Raw genomic sequence first — 18,594 nt, 5'->3', positions numbered from 1 at the left:
GAGAAGGAGAAAGCAAGCATGTTCCCTCTTCAGTGTGGCAGCCCTTAAGATATTTGGAGATGGCTATCATATCTCCTCTCAGTCTCCTCTTTTCCAGGCTAAACATACAAGTGCTCCTCATAAGGCTTAGTTTCCAGACCCTTGGTCATCTTGGTTGCCCTCCTCTGCTCACGTTCCAGCTTGTCAGCATCCTTCCTAAATTGTGGTGCCCAGAACTGGAACGTTGTTTGACTCCAGCTCCTATTAACCCCAGCCAGCATAGCCAATGGCCAGAGATGATGGCATCTGTAGTCCAGCTACACCTGGAGGGCCACAGATTCTCCATCACATATTCTAGCTGACTACATGGCTCTTCTGCACAGTCATGGAGAAGAAGACCTTAGACAGGTGTGTCTTGAGATGCAGCAGGGATGAAGAAAACTAACCCTGCTGTCATCTCCTCTTCTATGAATGTATCTGGTCATCCTATAACTGAATTAAGGTTCCAGTGAAAATCTTGGCACAAGTCTTGAGAGATTTGGTTTTCTTTCTTTCTTTCTTTCTTTCTTTCTTTCTTTCTTTCTTTCTTTCAACTCACAAATTGTTTTTTTCAATTGATTTTTGTCTCCTCCACATTTAAAAAAAAATGATGACGGTGAAAGAAAAAGGGTGTCCCGTGATTGAGTTTCTGACTGAAGCTCCATACACCATTGTGTAACTGTTCGGTTCAAGAGACTGTATCACTACAAAACATGGATTCAAATGTTTTAAACAAATACACAGTGTCATGACCCGTTTGTTTGGATACTCTGTGCTGTCCCAGACAGGAGGGAAGCCATCGCTGAGCCCATGAGGCATACAAGACTTCACAATTTATTAAGAAGATTAGCTGGGTTTAGCTTGTGCATTAAGAACTAGCCACTGAATGTGTGTTGTTTTAAACCATTGTAAGGTTATTGGGTTCTTTAGAAAGACCTGTTCTTTCTTCCATAGTTTGACCTGGCAAAACCATCTTTAAGTTAAATAAACAATTAAAGGCGCAGAGTAAACAAAGGCACCCTAAATATTGCAGGAGATCTCATCTCACCTTCTCTCCCCCCCTTCTCCCCCCACTCTGCTTTTGGGGCTATATTTGTAGAACAGCCTGCTGTGAAATGACAAAGTTCATGGTTCATCTGAACTTTTGAACTCAAATGAGTATTTGACACAGCAAAACAATCTAATGTGAACCTAACACAAAGTTTTCATAGTTTTAAAACCTGGCTTTCAGTTCTTTGTCTGGGGCAATTGGGTAGGAAAGTTCTTTATTGATGTTGTAAAAACTACCCATTTAATATCAGGCAGCGAGAGGGGGAGAGAGGAGAGAGGGGAGATCAGTCGAAAGAGCACCTTAGCATTTCTGAAATAGTGCTGGGCTGGTAGATCATTGAACTCTACCTGACCCCATTATGAAGGCTTCCTCAGGACAAGTTGCAGCAGCATTTGTGACAAGACCAAAGCTTCCTATCCTATTTCAAATGCTCCAGGCCTGGGAGTTAATGGAAAATGATATATTTGCTTAAAAAAAATCAAAAAATGTACACACTAATCACAATTGCCTAGTGCTGAAATTCCATGTATTTACTGTCCTAAAGTTTCTCTTTGGGGACAGAATAAAAAGGGAACGGGTGGACAAAATGCACTGTCATGTGCTTTGCTGACATCTCATAGTAAATGATTCCCCTCACCTTCCCCCAACCCTTATGTTGGAACTTAGCATTGAGTGAGGCATTCTGAAGGCAGTGAAGATGGGCATGAAAGTATGTCCAAACAAGGCTTGTTGCAGTCTTCTCTCCATGCAATCTCCCTAGCCCCCTCCCCACAACTAATGGAGAACCAAAATAAGAAAAAGAAATACATGCCAATTTGATTCATTTCCACAGTCCATACAGGAGCATATAATTGACTGCATTCTATTTACACCGATTGCTCATTTGTTGAGTGTGTACAGACCAGGCACTGAAAGCACATGACATTAAAGCCTACCACTTTCCCCAAGAGATCCTGGAAACCGTAGTTTGTTCAGGGTGCTGGGGAAACTACACTTACCAGCAGGGATGCCAACTTGAATAAAATAGAGGGGCAGGTAAGCCCCGCCCCACATAATCGATCACATGACACAGTGCACACACATCATTTGAATGGCAATGCCCATCAACTTGGAGGGGGGCCTCAAATATTTTATTGGAGGGGCTGAGGACCCTGGGAGTTGGCTTCTATGCTTCCCAGGATTTGGGGGGGGGGAGCTGCATGCTTTAAATTTATGGTATATACGCAGCCACAACAATTTAACGTGATGTTGACTTTTCAGAACTCAATGGTGACTTAGGACCAGGTTATCTCAGAAAGACTGCAGTGCCACCCACATCCCTACCACTGAGCCTCTTGTGCTTGCCAATCAGAACATAAGTGGTTTGAATCCCCGTGACAGTGATGAGCTCCCATTGCTCTGTCCCAGCTTCTGTCAACCTAGCAGTTCAAAAGCATATCAGCACAACTAGATAAATAGGTACGGCTGTGGCGGGAAGCTAAACAGTGTTTCCATGCACTCTGGCACTCTTCATGATGTCCTGTTGTGCCAGAAGTGATTTAGTCATGCTGGCCACATGACCTGGAAAGCTGCCTGTGGACAAACGCCGGCTCCTTCGGCCTGAAGCGAGATGAGCACTGGACCCCATAGTTGCCTTTGACTAGATTTGATCATTCAGGGGTCCTTTACCTTTACTTTTACCTATCTCAGAAACTGCCTGCTCCCATATGAACCCGTGCAACCTTTAACATGGGCCTCAGAGCCCTAAATAATCTGTATGGTTTACATTTTCTACCATGCTAATGTGTGTTTGAGTCTGTACAATTGAATTAAATGAATACAATCTAGGATCCTCTGTCGCTACTGCTACTGTAACAGTACAGAGGAAATATCACAATGAGAAGTAATCTAATTCTCTGCAGTCATCTAAGTTCATGACCTGTCTCTGAACTGACATGTATGGGCAAAATTTTGGAAGTATTAGTCAAATAACACATAGTTACTCACACATTCTTTAAGAAAAAAATCTAACTATTCCTGGCAAGCATTTAAACAATCTATGAACTTGTCCTTTTCAAAGGTAAACTTATAGCACAAGTATGACACTTGAGAGGAAACTCCTCATCATGAAAAAGTTTGGAAAATAAATCAAAATCAAAAGCTGTTGTTGTTTTCAAATTGCTGATATGTTATATTGCTCAGCCAGCTGCTATATATGGGATTCTTAGAAGTCCTATTTTAAAGAACTCAAGGGCAAAAGCTATTGGAGCAAATCAGCTCAGATTTTTATCCAAAGGAGGCTTATAGATAGTTTTTACACACACACACACACACACACACACACACACACACACACACACACCAATGTCCTTTTTATTGTGCATTCATGAGGATTTTGGCTGATGGTTGTATGCAATCATACTGTATCTAACAAGCATGTACTTACTTTTCCCTCCATCAAATGCCGGCAGGTACACCCCAGAACAAAGGGCAGGGATACAATGGTGTGGAGCTTCCATTCATGGAAGAAGATTTACACTTCTGGAAATACCTCTTCCAGGAGTGTAGCTCTCCTTCTGTGAATGGATACTCCTTCCATTCACCAAGTAGCTCCATTGACTCCAAAGATCTAAAATAATGATCATATTGAGGACCAAGCCCCTTTGCTTTTAGCACGTTAGTTGCAACTTAGCTGAGCTTTTTTTAAAAAATGTCATAACATTTTTATTGTAATGAAAGATTAGTTTTCATCCACATTAACAGTCTGTAGGCTTTTGAAAGTGGTAACTGGCACATATGTGACCAGTGTATACAGTTTATTAGGCAAATTCTCGTCTTCATTGCGTTTTCTGGATAAACACACACGGATACGGTAAGGAACATTCCTTACTCCTTTTGCCCAGATAGCCTTGTTCAAGTGGGTGTCAATGCGTACATCAGGAGTCCCCATCTCCTTCATTGCAAATTTATGGATCTCCTTGAGAGCTCCAGGAGCCCACTTCTTGAAGCCCACGCCATGGATCTGTTTGTGAATGTTTATAGTATATTCCCAAGTAACCACCTCATTGATGGCTGATCGTCCTTCTTTTCATCACCTTTCTTTCCAGGAGCCATCCTGCTCAGGACCAGACCAGAGAGCCTTAGCTGAGCTTTTGATGTTGACAGATTTTAGGCCTGCCTAACTGTCTGGAGCAGGGCCAGATTTAGTTTGATGAGGCCCTAAGCTACCGAAGGTAATGGGGCCCTTTATATGTCCAGCTGTCGTTTGCCAACAACAAATTGTTGCTGTTTTTTGTATTGAATATATGCTATATGGTAATTGATGGACCTAATAGGTCTCCAAAGACATTTGCACATAACAAATAGGAGCCTACACAACACAAAACACTGTTGCTGTATGCAGGTTTTTTTTATTTGTTTTTTATCTTATATTTTGGAAATGTACATCCAGTGTTTTTTTCCCCTTTAAATTTTAAATTTTCCTTTAATTTTTTTGGGGAGCCCCAAGAGAGTGGGGCCCTAAGCTATAGCTTGTTTAGCTTATACGTAAATCCAGCACAGGTCTGGGGGAAGAGTTTTGATGGAAACTTGTTCAAATATCCTGAGAAGGAGCTCCTTGTCCTTTGTTTCTCTTTTTCTTTTAAAAAAATGTCATATTGACATGAACACTAAGGCAGACAACTTGACAGTGACTAATGTTGGATAGAGGGCACCCTTCCATCCCCCCTCGTAATGCTCTGTGGAGACTGAGTGCTGCGTGTCAAGGCCACTTCCAGCCTGAAACTGCTGCGTTCTCCATCCTACTCAGGAAGCCAACCTCCGACCTTGCCTCCTGCCCTCTCCGGCTCCACCCTTTCAATTGTCCCAGGACAAGCATTAGCAGCTTATTACGGTAGCCTCAATCAGATACAGCCCTAAAATGAGTGGCTACCTCTGTTCCAGCATGCTTTTTCCAAATAAAAGCCGTAACATGGAGGAAACAAACGGGGCAGACAGTGGGCTGGCTGCTAATGAAAATCTTTATCGAATAAGCAAATAAATATCCAGCTGCCAAATCCTGGTGGTTTTTTAAAAAAGAAATCCATTCTACCATTTAATCATTTAGAGAAACATTACAGGTACTTATGATTTCATCGTGCAATCATCAGGTGGTGAACTTTAAAATTTGTTCCTGCTACAGCTGTTCATGGGCAAGCTGTTCTAGGAACTACTGGAGGGTGGGGTGGGGGGTTTGCAGGAAAGTTCGGCTCTGGGACTTTTTTCAGAGCAGGAATGATGACATCATCTGGCAAGTGAATGTGGTGATAAGGAGGCTTTCAAGTTCAAGAGGTCGCTTCGCACAGAGGAAGTAAGAGAATGAGGGAAATAATTGTCCAGAGGTTTCTTCTCTTCGATGGGGTTCTTACTTCACCCTAGCAGTTTAAATGGTAACACTTCTTTGCAAGATGGTTTCCATTACTAATTAAATGTCCCTGGAGATCTCCTTGTTAAAATTCAATGTGTTTTACAAATTGGACCTTTGCTGTCGAAAGTAAGGACCACTGAGTTTAATGGAGCTTACCACAAATCAGCTGTGCACAGAACTGCAGTTGCTTTGATCCTATGAAATTGGAGGTACTGCTGCCTGCATTTTTGGACCGCTCTTGAGACTGTGGCTATGGCAAGTCTCATAAAGTGCTTCTGCACTTCAAAACTGATCACTGGGAAATACTCTAACTCTACAAATGGGATGAGCCTCTCCAATGATATGGAGCTCCTAGACAGCCTACAGCAGGGGTAGGCAACCCAATGCCCATGGGCCACAAGCAGCCCACGGGGGTCTTTTAACCAGACCACAAGTCACCTCTGAACCAAGCTGCCCATTCAGCGAGTCCCTGCATGCTGCACTAAACTGGTGCAGTGCAGCATGGGGACTTGCTTCTGCGGCACCAGAAATTGCATCTACGCATGTGCAGACACCGGAAATCGCATCTGCGCAGATGCAGACACAGACATAGATGCTGGAAATCACGTCTGTGCAGACATAGACGCAGGCGCATGCACAATCCGGCCCACAGAGGGATCTCTGCTGGAGTGAACCAGCCCAGGCGAGGTAAACCTTGCTGACCCCTGGCCTACAGTATGTAGAGAATTGTTGATATTGTATTACTGTATATCAGTGAGCCATCTAGCTCAGTGAAGTTTGGACCACTCTCTAGGAATTGGGAGTGCCACACAAAAAAGGGGCAGAAGATCTCACAGATTTGCATGACACCTGCATTTATGTGTTGTATATTTTTGCCTTATATGCAAATTTAGAAATAGCTACCATAATCTGCATTGGAATACAGCTGTGACCTGGTGACCTATGTGCCCATTCAGTCTGCTGTTTGGGTGCTGTAATGGACAACTGTGGGACACGTGGACATGCTCATTGGAAGAGTTGAACTCAAATCTCATCAGCATGACCGCACAAGATTGCTTAACGGAAAATGCCAGGGATCAAATCATGTCACTCATACATGCAATGATGCAAAAGCTTGCACTGAGAATCTGCCACTCCTTCTGTCCTATAGTTCGAACTACTAGTACACAGCCAAAGGTTTTGAGGAACCTACACTGTGAGCACAATGCTAAAAGCATTTCTACCCATTTCTCACACATACCACCCCACTCCCAGGCTGCAATTCTATACATGCCTACCTGAGAGCAAGCCCATTGAACTCACTGGGACTTTTGAGCAGGCATGCATTAGATTGCAGTTAGTGGAACACAGCCCAGGTGAGAGCTGCCAGAGGATTATAGCTGGTTTTATTTTAATAACAACAATAATAATTTTATTATTTGTACTCCGCCCATCTGAATGGGTTGCCCCGGCAACTCTAGGTGCTTTCCAACATAAATAAAAACATATTTTTTTAAAAAAATTGTTCACTTTTACTGTACTTCTCTAAATCCACATGACCCACCCTTTTTTTTAAGTCACAGAGACGGTGTCCTCGCTTGCGGTGTAAGGCTGCAATCCACTTATTGAGGAGTAATTCTGTTGAACTCAGCAGACTTACTTCTGAGTAGGCATGTATAGGATTCCACTGCAAGTTTCTCGGGGTATCTAGTTCCCCACCTGCATTTATTCTCTCTGAACACCTTGGGAACCAAACACTTCCTTGCTATCTTATTGGTTAAGGGCACCGTCAAGTTAAAAACAAAACACCTTCGAGCTATTGGGATCCTTTTTGTTAATCTTTCGCCCTAATTCTCCTCTGAAAAGTATTACTCCTCATTTTATTTAAGACATACACTGCTGAACCAGCTGTGTCTTTTTAGTCGGTTCTATATAAAAGGGTTATGTTTCAGGCCTCTTCAAAGTGCCCAGGAGGCTGGCGTTCCCAGGCGGCTGGGTCAGCCTGCCTTCTCTCTCCTGTGTTCCGGTTTGCTTGCAGAACATATAATTCTTTCAGGCTCGCAGGCGCATTGTTTGCTGTCAAAACAGCTCTCCCAGCCCCAACCGTTCTCAGGCCCGAACATCCGGCAAAGATTCTTTCCCATGGGGTGATATTACAAAAGGGTAGTATCAATATTTATTGCCCCTTTGCTACATCTTTAATCCGCATGGACCTGGGGTTCAGATTCCCACTCCAGGCTTGCTGTATCACCTGCTCCTTTAACACCTTGGCTTACAGTCTTTCTCCATTTGATCACCATCCCTGCCAGTCCGGGGTCTGACTTGCTCCCTCTAGCATGTGGTTACAAAGCCATTGGTTCTATTTAACTTTTAGCTTCCTCTTGCTTGCCCTCTGTGTGTGACTCAATTGCCCCAATAAAACATGGCACCTGGGCCCTCAGTTCCCTCCATCACAGGTTTCTCCTTAACCACCTTCATAGCTGTGTTTATCACTATAGGTCTTTAGAATATGCCTTAACTACATAAACAGAGAAGGGTCACCGTTCAGTGGCAGAAATCATAGAATCATAGAATCATAGAATCATAGAGTTGGAAGAGACCACAAGGGCCATCGAGTCCAACCCCCTGCCAAGCAGGAAACACCATCAGAGCACTCCTGACATATGATTGTCAAGCCTCTGCTTAAAGAACTCCAAAGAAGGAGACTCCACCACACTCCTTGGCAGCAAATTCCACTGTCAAACAGCTCTTACTGTCAGGAAGTTCTTCCTAATGTTTAGGTGGAATCTTCTTTCTTGTAGTTTGGATCCATTGCTCCGTGTCCACTTCTCTGGAGCAGCAGAAAACAACCTTTCTCCCTCCTCTATGTGACATCCTTTTATATATTTGAACATGGCTATCATATCACCCCTTAACCTCCTCTTCTCCAGGCTAAACATGCCCAGCTCCCTTAGCCGTTCCTCATAAGGCTTCTCAGGTTAAATGCCCTGGTTCAGTTGCCAGGATCTCGGCCTGTATTTGACCCCTGTCTGAAACCCTGGAAAGCCATTTTTAATCAGAGGTAGACCGGGGTTGGCAAGCATTTTCAGACCAAAGGCCCATCTTCCCTTCTGGGTAACCTTCATGCAGGGGCAGGGTCACATGCCAGTGGTAAACAGGGCAAGAGGCTGAAGTGGCCAGAGCTATAAAGATGAATCTTACTGTTTTTAAAATGTATTTTTATTAAATATTTTCTTGATTTACAAAGGTATGTGCAATGTCTCTCTCTCTGAATTTTACTTTTTATGCAGTAGCAGGTTGGTTTCTTCACATTTGCACATTCCTCTTTATTCTCTACCCAAGCAAAGAAGAAACTATAATTATCAGTATTACATTAATACCCCATATGTATTTTATTATTTTATTTATTGCATTTATATAACACCTTTTTCTTCCAAGTTGCTCATGGTGGTGTACGTGGCTCTTGTATCACCCTGTTTCATCCTCACAACAGCCCTGTGAGGTGGGTTAGGCTGAGAGGCAGTGACTGGCCCTTGGTCACCCTGTGAGTTTCATGGCTGAGTGGGGGATTTGAACCCTGGTCTCCCAGGTCCTGGGGCGCAGTTTGCGCTGTGGGTTAAACCACAGAGCCTAGGACTTGCCGATCAGAAGGTTGGCGGTTCGAATCCCCGCAACGGGGTGAGCTCCCATTGCTCAGTCCCTGCTCCTGCCAACCTAGCAGTTCGAAAGCATGTCAAAGTGCAAGTAGATAACTAGGTACCACTCCGGGAGGAAGGTAAACGGTGTTTCCATGCGCTGCTCTGGTTCGCCAGAAGCGGCTTAGTCATACTGGCCACATGACCCAGAAGGTGTATGCCGGCTCCCTCGGCCAACAAAGTGAGATGAGCGCCGCAACCCCAGAGTTGGTCACAACTGGACCTAATGGTCAGGGGTCCCTTTACCTTTACCTATCTCCCAGGTCCTAGTCCAGCACTCCAACCATTACACCACACTGGCTCACAATATTACTACTTGGCGGCACTGGGGGGTGGGAGAGATGCACCAGAACTTTCTGTTCACCCTGGTTCCCACATTGCTGGCAGGGCCAGTGTGAAGCCTGCACAGCTAGCACTCCAGGATTAAGCTATATATATATACTGTAGCTAGCAATTTGCAGCACAATAAAAAAGAAACAAGAAACAGTTACATCTCTCTTGTGTCATTGTTACAGTATGGGAAGGCACTGATAAGCATTTCAGATTATCAGACCGTCGTTTTTCTGATTGTTCATCTGATTTTAATGCAGAATGTTTTCCAAAATAAGTATTGAGATTTTGGAGGTGGTGAAGACCTTTCATTTTGAGAGGACATTTTCTCATTTCCCTATTCCTGCCACTGCCCAGCTAGGAGAACAGCAAAGACTTTTCTTATACCTCTACATTCTGGGTGCAAAAGTGGGAGGCATTCAATGCCCTTTTCCTCCACTGCAAGTTCCAGCATTGCCCTGCTACTTCGCTTCTTGAAAGCAGTCGCATTAAATGCAAAACACCTTAAACAGACATGCAATTTGGCTCCAAGGTCCCGGACGTGAGAGTAAGCTCCATTGAACTCAGTGTGTTTTACTTCTGAGTAAGCATGTCTACACACTGCATATCTGCCTTGTTGGCACACATCTGTCTAGACACACATTGTCTCTGTCAATCTGCGCCAAATGATAGCAAGATGAAGCGGCAGAACAACTCTTCTAGTGTAACTTCCTGCATCATCAACTCATGATAGTTGCGTAGCAGTTCACCATGTTCCAATGGCCTGGTGACAAAAGACACCTCCTTCAAATCAGTTTCATTGGCACAACCAAGTACCACAGGAGTGGGGAACCTTTTTGTATCCTGGGCCATTGATGATGTGTACCCTGGAAAATAAGATAAATGCAAAAGACAGCCTTTATATCAAGATGGACAACCCTCTAAATTTCTACCATCTACTCAGAGATAAACTCTATTCAGGCTCAGAGGGACTTACTCCCAGGTATGTGCATATAGGATCGTGACCTGAATTTCCTGCACCGGCTACATATTAATATTGAGGTTTCAAGTGTGAAGTAAAACTTACGTAAGTGACTAGGTCATATTATGTAATCATACAATTCTATGTACAAAGGAACATGCTTCAACATTTCTTGTGTGTTTGCGAGAATTTGTCCTCTCATTTTGGTACCCAAAAGGTCAAATGTTGACATCTTCATGATGGCAATTTACATGTGTAAAGTAAAAGGTAAAGGTAAAGGTACCCCTGCCCGAACGGGCCAGTCTTGCCAGACTCTGGGGTTTGTGCGCCCATCTTACATCTATTGGCCGGGGGCCAGCGCTGTCCGGAGACACTTCCGGGTCACGTGGCCAGCGTGACAAGGCTGCATCTGGCGAGCCAGCGCAGCACACGGAACGCCGTTTACCTTCCCGCTGGTAAGCGGTACCTATTTATCTACTTGCACCCGGAGGTGCTTTCGAACTGCTAGGTTGGCAGGCGCTGGGACCGAACGACGGGAGCGCACCCCGCCGCGGGGATTCGAACTGCCGACCTTTCGATCGGCAAGCCCTAGGCGCTGAGGCTTTAACCCGCAGCGCCACCCGCGTGTACTTTACATGTGTAAAGTACTCCACAAAATAGATTAGACATCCTTTTCTCATCATCCCTTAAACATTTCCACCTTTCACGGGGATGCCAGAATGCCAGAATGGCCCGTCTCCATAACTGAATTGAAATGTGCTGGAAGCAAAGTACACACACCAAATGTGTTCACTTAGCAATGTTTTAGCACCTCCTTTAAGACTGGAAAATACATTTCCACCCCTGAAGGCAGCATCTTTCTTAACATTCTTTTTCCAGACAAATCCTGTTATTGTCACTGACTTGGGCCACAGGTGCTCAAAATCCAATGCAATTCAAATTAACAAATGGAAAAAACAATTATATCCTCTAATTGTGCTGGGATGGGGGCCAGGCTGGCAAAACTGCTATCAGTATCCTACACACAGCTAGTAAAGGTAAAGGGACCCCTGACAACTAAGTCCAGTCACAAATGACTCTGGAGTTGCTGTGCTCATCTCGCTTTACAGGCCGAGGGAGCCGGCTTTTGATTGCTTCCACAGACAGTTTTTCCAGGTCATGTGGCCAGCATGACTAAGCCGCTTCTGGCGAAACCAGAGCAGCACACGGAAACGTCGTTTACCTTCCTGCTGGAGCGGTACCTATTTATCTACTTGCACTTTGACATGTTTTCGAACTGCTAGGTGGGCAGGAGCTGGGACAGAGCAACGGGAGCTCAGGCAAGCCCAAGCGACACAGTGGTTTAACCCACAGCACCACAGCTAGAAATTGCAAAAAAGGAATAACAATGGCAGGGACATCTTTGGAAACACCTCAAGTGGCAAGCAATCAGTGATTGTGCTAACAATGCCACCCATACACAAGGGGAGCCAATGAACTCATGATGATGGGGAGACACCCCGGCATGCACCCTCCATCTCCCTTTCTTAACCTCTACTCCTTAGATGTTGTTGGACTACAGCTCCCATCATCCCTAGCCAGCAAGGCCAGTGGTCAGGGATGATGGGAGCTGCAGTTCAACAACATCTAAGGACCAAAAGCTGCCCTGCATCATAACATACAGCAGAGTGCCATAGCACCCCACTCCATCAGCCCCCAGTGACTGGCCCAGCAATGGCCACACGACTGCAAGACCCCAGGGATCCCTACATTCACCTCTCTGGTCCACCTATGCTTTCTCTAGCCTCTTCCAGGATTTTCTAGCTATGGTGATTTTTGACTTGCACACTTATCATTCTAGCTCTTAGTTTATTTTTAGAAGACAGCCATTTCCACTTAGTTGCATGAGGTTTCTACAGAAGTTTCAGTTGATAGAGCTCATAAAGCAATTAAATCATTTTTTTCCTTTTTCTTTTTTTTCTACCCAGGCGTAGCAACAGCCTTAAAGTAAAGCCGTTGTTCTGGGAGGAGATTCCAGAGGCACAGCTATTTCTTCCTCCTCATTGCACATTATATATGTGTGTGTAATTTCAAGGCATACCCAAGCCATTAGGCACACCTAAAGTAGCTCCTTGGATCCCAGCCAAGGGAGGGAGCCTTTGCAGAAAGCTTATAGAGACAGAGTGCTTCTTGTGTCAAGTATTTCCATCAGGCATTAGAGATAATGGCGGGCATTGGACTGGTTACTGTACATGTGCAGATGTCAGGGGCTGAACTGAGGAGGAATGGTGGGGGCTACCCCCCCCCCTTTTCCTGAACCTTCCTGAGGAGGACAGTATTTAGAACAGTGGTTTGCAGAAGGACATAGTTCAGAGACTTCAGAGGGTAAAAGCTGGGAAATACTGGGAGAGGAACAGCAGGAAGGAGGAACACTGGGGGAGAGACAGCTGACAGACTCTGTGTCTTTGCAGAGCATTCCTGAACCGCCCCCCCCCCCAAGGACTAGGCGTACAGTGAGAGCAGCCAAACAGAAAGCTCTGAGACAGAAAGCCCAGATCAGCCGGCGCAGGGATGACGTAGAATAAAAGAGACGGAGGGGGTTGGGCTTTACCCAGAACAACAACATTATTCAATAGGGACTACATTTCTTTGTCTCTCTCTCTGTGAATACTGAATAAATTACGTGGTAAGGACTCTTCTTGTTTACCTGCTTTTTTGGCTGCCAGCAGGGGAGGGATAGGATTCCCTGAACCTTGACAGCAACAGGGCTTCCATAGTTTTTATTGTTTCTTATTCTTTTAGGTGCACAATGTATTTAATGGTTCTTCTTACTTGGCTTCTGTTCACAACCATTCTGTGTAGAGTTGGGTATAGCAGCACCTCTATAGTCCCTGTTCTCACACGGTTTACCAATTGCCCATGGAAAGCCCATGAGCAGGACCCTTGCTTAACAGCCATCATCACCCAATTGTTGTCCCCCAGCAACATACAGCTTCAGATGCTGGAGGTAATATGGTCACAATGACTAGTACCCACTGTTAGCCTTATCTGCCATTAATGTTCTTATGTATACACACCATATTCTAAAGCAGAGTTCCTCAACCTTGGGTCCTTAGACACTGTTGAACTACAGCTCCCATCATTCCTGATCATTGGCTAAGCTAGCTCAGTCTGATGGGAGTTGTAGCCCAAGAACGTATGGAGACCCAAAGTTGAAGAAGGCTGATCTAAAGTACATTGAAAGCACACTCCCCCCTCTTAGAATCCTGGGAACCGTAGTTTGCCTTTCACAAAACCTCAATTCCAGGCACCCTTAACAAACTACAGTTCCCAGGATTCTTTGGAGGGTGGGAAATGTGTTTCAAATGTGCTTTAATCTATGGTGTGTGCACCACCCTGGTGGCAGCCATTACTGTATCTTGCAGTAGCAAGGTAGCTTGCTTCTTATGAGTGTAGGATTCTATGAGTTCCATGGGGATTTCAACATGGGGCCTACTCCACCCAAACCCATAAGTTCACACCAGGCCAAGAAAGTTCTCAGCACTTCCAGCTTGACTTTGTGACCGACACTTTGCCCTTCACCTCCAGGAGCCCTTTGTCTGGAACAACTGCAAAGCCTCCCTACAGAATTTAGCTAATGAGGTTGTTTGTTTTTGGTAAAACCTTCAAAACCCATTAATTTGATCATGAACTCATTAAAAAGCCCATTAATGGGAATATGCATTTATTGATAGTGTAATATAAAATGCATCACGGTTTAAAATTTAATGGTGAAACGGCAGAGATCATTAAAAATGCCATTTGTAAGAGAAAAGTGGATAGTTCCTTGTCACCTACAAGCACGCACTAAGTACCTCATCTGCTTTCAGACATTGACTTTGCTGGCTTTTGGCTATCATATAAAAGACAGATTAAACTCCCATCCATCAAGGTGAAAGGTAATGATTGCCAGTGTCAGACAACACCTGTTTTTGCAGCATTCCTCAACTTAAAACTCCAGACATGCTGAAAGTTTCCAGTGAATTTTTCAATTGCCTTAGGCAATTGTGTCTGTGAAATACTCTTTTTGAATACACTCCAACATTTGACAGATGAAAATAGGGACATCCCATCCCATAATGATAATTTTACTATTTATACCCCACACATCTTACTGGGTTGCCCCAGCCACTCTAGGTAGCTTACAACATACATAAAAACATAATAAAACATTAATTTTTTTTTTTAAATTCCCTATACAGGGTTGGCCTCAGACGACTGGTGGTCAGAAAACTCTATACCCTCCAACATTTCTCCAATGAAAATAGGGACATGCTAAGGAAAAGTGGGACATTCTGGTGTCAAATCAAAAACCAGGACGGCTTCTCTAAATCAGGGATGTCATTGGAAAATAGGGACACTTGGAGTCTGTTTCTGTTCACATTTTCCTGCTCTTGTTCTAAGATTCTTACAAAACCAAGCACAACTTGTTTAGTGGCAGAATGTCTATAGAATGATGAGGCTCCAAGACCATGATCCTCTGCCAGCATAGCAGGATTTAGAATGGTGCGAATGGTGCCACTGTACCAGGGCCCATGACTCTGAGCTTTCTTTGTTTTTAAAGGCCTAGTATAGATATGCTAGAAGAAAAGTTATAAAGCAAAATGTGCAGGCACCTTCTGAGCAATTTCTATGAGATAAGCCAGCCTGGCTGCTACTGCTTTTCAGTGTTTTTAGCCAATGAGTGAAGTTGGAACTGTGACTGATGAATGAGTTATTTGGATACCAGACTACAGAAATCCCTGAGGTCCTAAAGGCCTAGTGTTGTCACCTCCTCTTTAGTGCATGTTTCCTTCCTGCCTCTGTTCATTTTCTAGTCTTTGGAATCTCTGTAGTTCTAAGTCCTTTCTTCCTAACAACCAAGATACATCTTTCCTCTGGTGCGTTCATCTAAGATCAGGAACTCCCTACAAGTTGTTATAATCTGAGGGCAACGCAGGCACTAAATTGCTGAGGGTAAGTCCATTTTTTGTCTGGTTACTGCTTGGATGAGAGACACCTAGGCACCTCATGTATGTTGCTTTGGGTTCCATGATGGGAGAAAGGTGGAATAGAAATGCAAGAAAACACGTAAATAGTACTAGATGACAACAATCATGACACATAACACAGTGGTTCAAAACAGTTAAATCATAGTGTGTGGGATTTTTTATTTTTAAAAGCCTGGGAGAAATTTATTTTTAAAATATTCACCTGGTATCAAAAGGACCATAAAAAATAAGTCCTTCCATTTTCTTGCAAAAGTTAATAGAGCAGTTGTTGTATTTAGTAATATCTATTCTTTCATATTTTTCAAAACTGATGTTTTCAATTCTATAAGAGTGGAATAACCATGCAATCTTAGTCCTGTTATCTTTCCTTGACCTTTATTTTCTTGGCAAGAAGAATCAAGATGCTTTCCATTCACTCTAATAGCCATAAAGTATAACTCTTGCTGTGAGCAACTGCTTTTCAATGCATTTCTCTGCAAAACATACCACTCTAGGGAACTCCGATGTCTGCTTCAGAATGGGTCATTTACGCATTTCCTCTTGTCCAACGTCACCTAAGGGTTTCCCCTTTTCCCACTGTACTTCTGTCTTGTTCAAAGAAAGAACAGGTGGTTTTGTTTTTGAAAACCAGGTGTCTAATGTTAGATGCAACGGCTGAAATTTTCAAACTATTATTTTGTCTGGAGTTCAAATTCAGGTCATATCCACACCATATATTTAAAGCACATGGCTTCCCCCAAAGAATCGTGGAATCTGTAGTTAAGGGAATTGTAGCTCTGTGAGGGGTAAACTACAATTCCCATGATTCTTTGGGGGACGCCATGTGCTTTAAATGTATGGTGCGCATGTATCCTGGGAGACAAAAACCTTGGGAGAGCAGCTCCATAACTGTCATGACTTATATACCTGGACTCCTAGTATCATTATGCTCTAAAATAATAACAGCCACTTAAAAGATGAATTTGACAGTGTAAGCTGCAGTTAAGCTGAGGGGTGTGTGCCTTTGAGACAGCTGTTGTGAATGTGCAGATGACAGCTGCACTGAATAGGAGTTTGGGGAAATCAAGGATTGTGCATGGGGAGAAGACGTCCCTGCTCCATCTCTGGTCTGTAAAGCAACATAAAAACGTGGCTTGAGATGCAGTGGATGACCTTGCTGGATTTTAAGCAGCTAACACAGTGGTACCTTGGGTTAAGAACTTAATTTGTTCTGGAGGTCCATTCTTAACCTGAAACTGTTCTTAACCTGAAGCACCACTTTAGCTAATGGGGCCTCCCACTGCCACTGCGCCGCCACCACATGATTTCTGTTCTCAGCCTGAAGCAAAGTTCTTAACCCGAGGTACTATTTCTGGGTTAGCGGAGTCTGTAACCTGAAGCGTCGTAACCCGAGGTACCACTGTATGTACATAGATAAAGTTGTAGGCCCCACCTGTTGATTCTAACCTCTTGAGTATTGACTGTATTCTACTTGAAGATTTGATTTTTGTAATAGACCACCATCTAAGGTTGGGGGACCATTTTGGCTCTGCAGGCCAAAGCCTTATCGGATCCTAGCCCCGTGGGCCAAATTTGACAGGTGGTGCCTTAAAGCGCCTAGGGCTTCAGCTTTACCTCCTTGCCAGCTGATGGGTGGTTTCGACTGTGAGTTGCGAGGGAGTTGTGTAACCTGAATTTGCTGGTATGCAGTTGAGTCCTGCCCGCAAAATGGCAACAGTCTGGAAGCAGACTGCAACCTCTGTCTGCTGAACTATCTGTCGGGTGGGGAAGGCAGGGGAAAGATTTGATTATGAAAAGATTTATCTACAATGTACGATTGACCCATAGAAATGGAAGGTGAAGATATTTCAGTACAAAGCAGTTCTTAACTTAATGGTCCTTAGGCAATCCTCGGGATAATTCGGCAGGCGCCAACACTAGGCGCCAGGTTAAAACTACGCTTTTCTCCTCCCAGACGTTTAGTGGTATTTGTGTTTGAGGTATTCACTTTGTGGTCATGATACCAACCCTTGCTTTAAAGGTTTCTCTGTAACTGTGTATTCTTTATTTGCGAAGTTACTATGATTGTTTCTAACGTTTTATATGTATGTTGCCTTGGAGTCCTTGCGGTCAATAGGTGGGAACCAAAAAAATGTTAACCAGCAAACTTTAAAACTAATCTTTTTGAGGACTTTTTTAGCTAGCAAAGTGTGTCACTTTTTTCTTTTTCTAAAGGAAATTTAAAGGGTTTTGTTACCAAACGTTTTATGGCATTTCTCTATGGATAGTTTTGCTGTGTCTAAGGGGTTAGGGTTTAAAACTACAGTATTGTGTTCAGCTGGATGATATAATCAAAAGCACATAGGCTGGCAAAATAAGCTTGAACAACCAGTCCTGGGAGAAACATTAACTTCTATCCATTTAAATATAAATGCTCCATTAACAGAATATAAAAAATTAGTGAACGAATTGCCAAGAGGTGAAAAGGGTCTAATTTCAATAATATGTTCTCTTTTATTAAATGTATCCCTTAATTCTACAGGCATGCTTTTAAAAAGCCTGGGAATCAGACACTGGTGCAGAAATTCAAGCTAAGGCAGGGGGGGAAACATGGGAAACCCACCCGCTGAAATAAGTATCTAGCTTTATATGAGGGAACTCATTAAAATGACTTCATAGGCAGTATGGGGCTACAGTTCAACTGTCAAGAAGAGTGGTTCCCAATTGGTGGTCTGCGGACCCCAGGGGGTTAGTATAACCTACCGGGGGGGGGAGTCTGTGGCACCATTCAGATAACAAAAACTGCCAAAGAGATATCAAAATTTTCAAAAGCAGGGGGGCCATGGCTTGGCTTTTGAAAAAATGGGGGGGGGGTCTGCAGTGTTTAGCTAATTGGGAACCACTGGACTAGAATGTTTTCTTCAATATCACTGATTTGTTGGAGAGGATGTGGAAAACCCGTGTCTTATCATTTAGGGTGGGACTGTATGTCTATTATTGCCTCAGTGACATGTTGCAGAATACACTCACAAAACAGAAAGGAAGAAGCCTTGGTGTGCAGGGCCCTCAGAGCAACTCAAATGAAAGGAATTTGAAAATTTTGAAAGTGGTCAGAATCCATTTAAGAACCGGCAGAGTAAATGCAAGTATTGGCCCATCACGCAATACAACTCTCTCCTACTTGCAAA

The 18,594-nt window shown here is 43.7% G+C and overlaps 1 pseudogene across 1 annotated transcript; it reads right to left on the bottom strand.

Moving 5' to 3' along the window:
- Positions 1–3,746: 3,746 nt before the first annotated feature.
- Positions 3,747–4,162, bottom strand: LOC309532393 (large ribosomal subunit protein eL31 pseudogene; annotated as a pseudogene). The gene has a single exon. The product of its transcript is annotated as a large ribosomal subunit protein eL31 pseudogene (transcript).
- Positions 4,163–18,594: the final 14,432 nt, after the last annotated feature.

This window comes from Podarcis vaucheri, assembly GCF_965113315.1.
Source record: "Podarcis vaucheri genome assembly, chromosome: 5".
Lineage (NCBI taxonomy): Eukaryota > Metazoa > Chordata > Lepidosauria > Squamata > Lacertidae > Podarcis > Podarcis vaucheri.
Note: the sequence above shows the minus strand (reverse complement) of the source record. Positions and strands in the feature narration are given on the sequence as shown.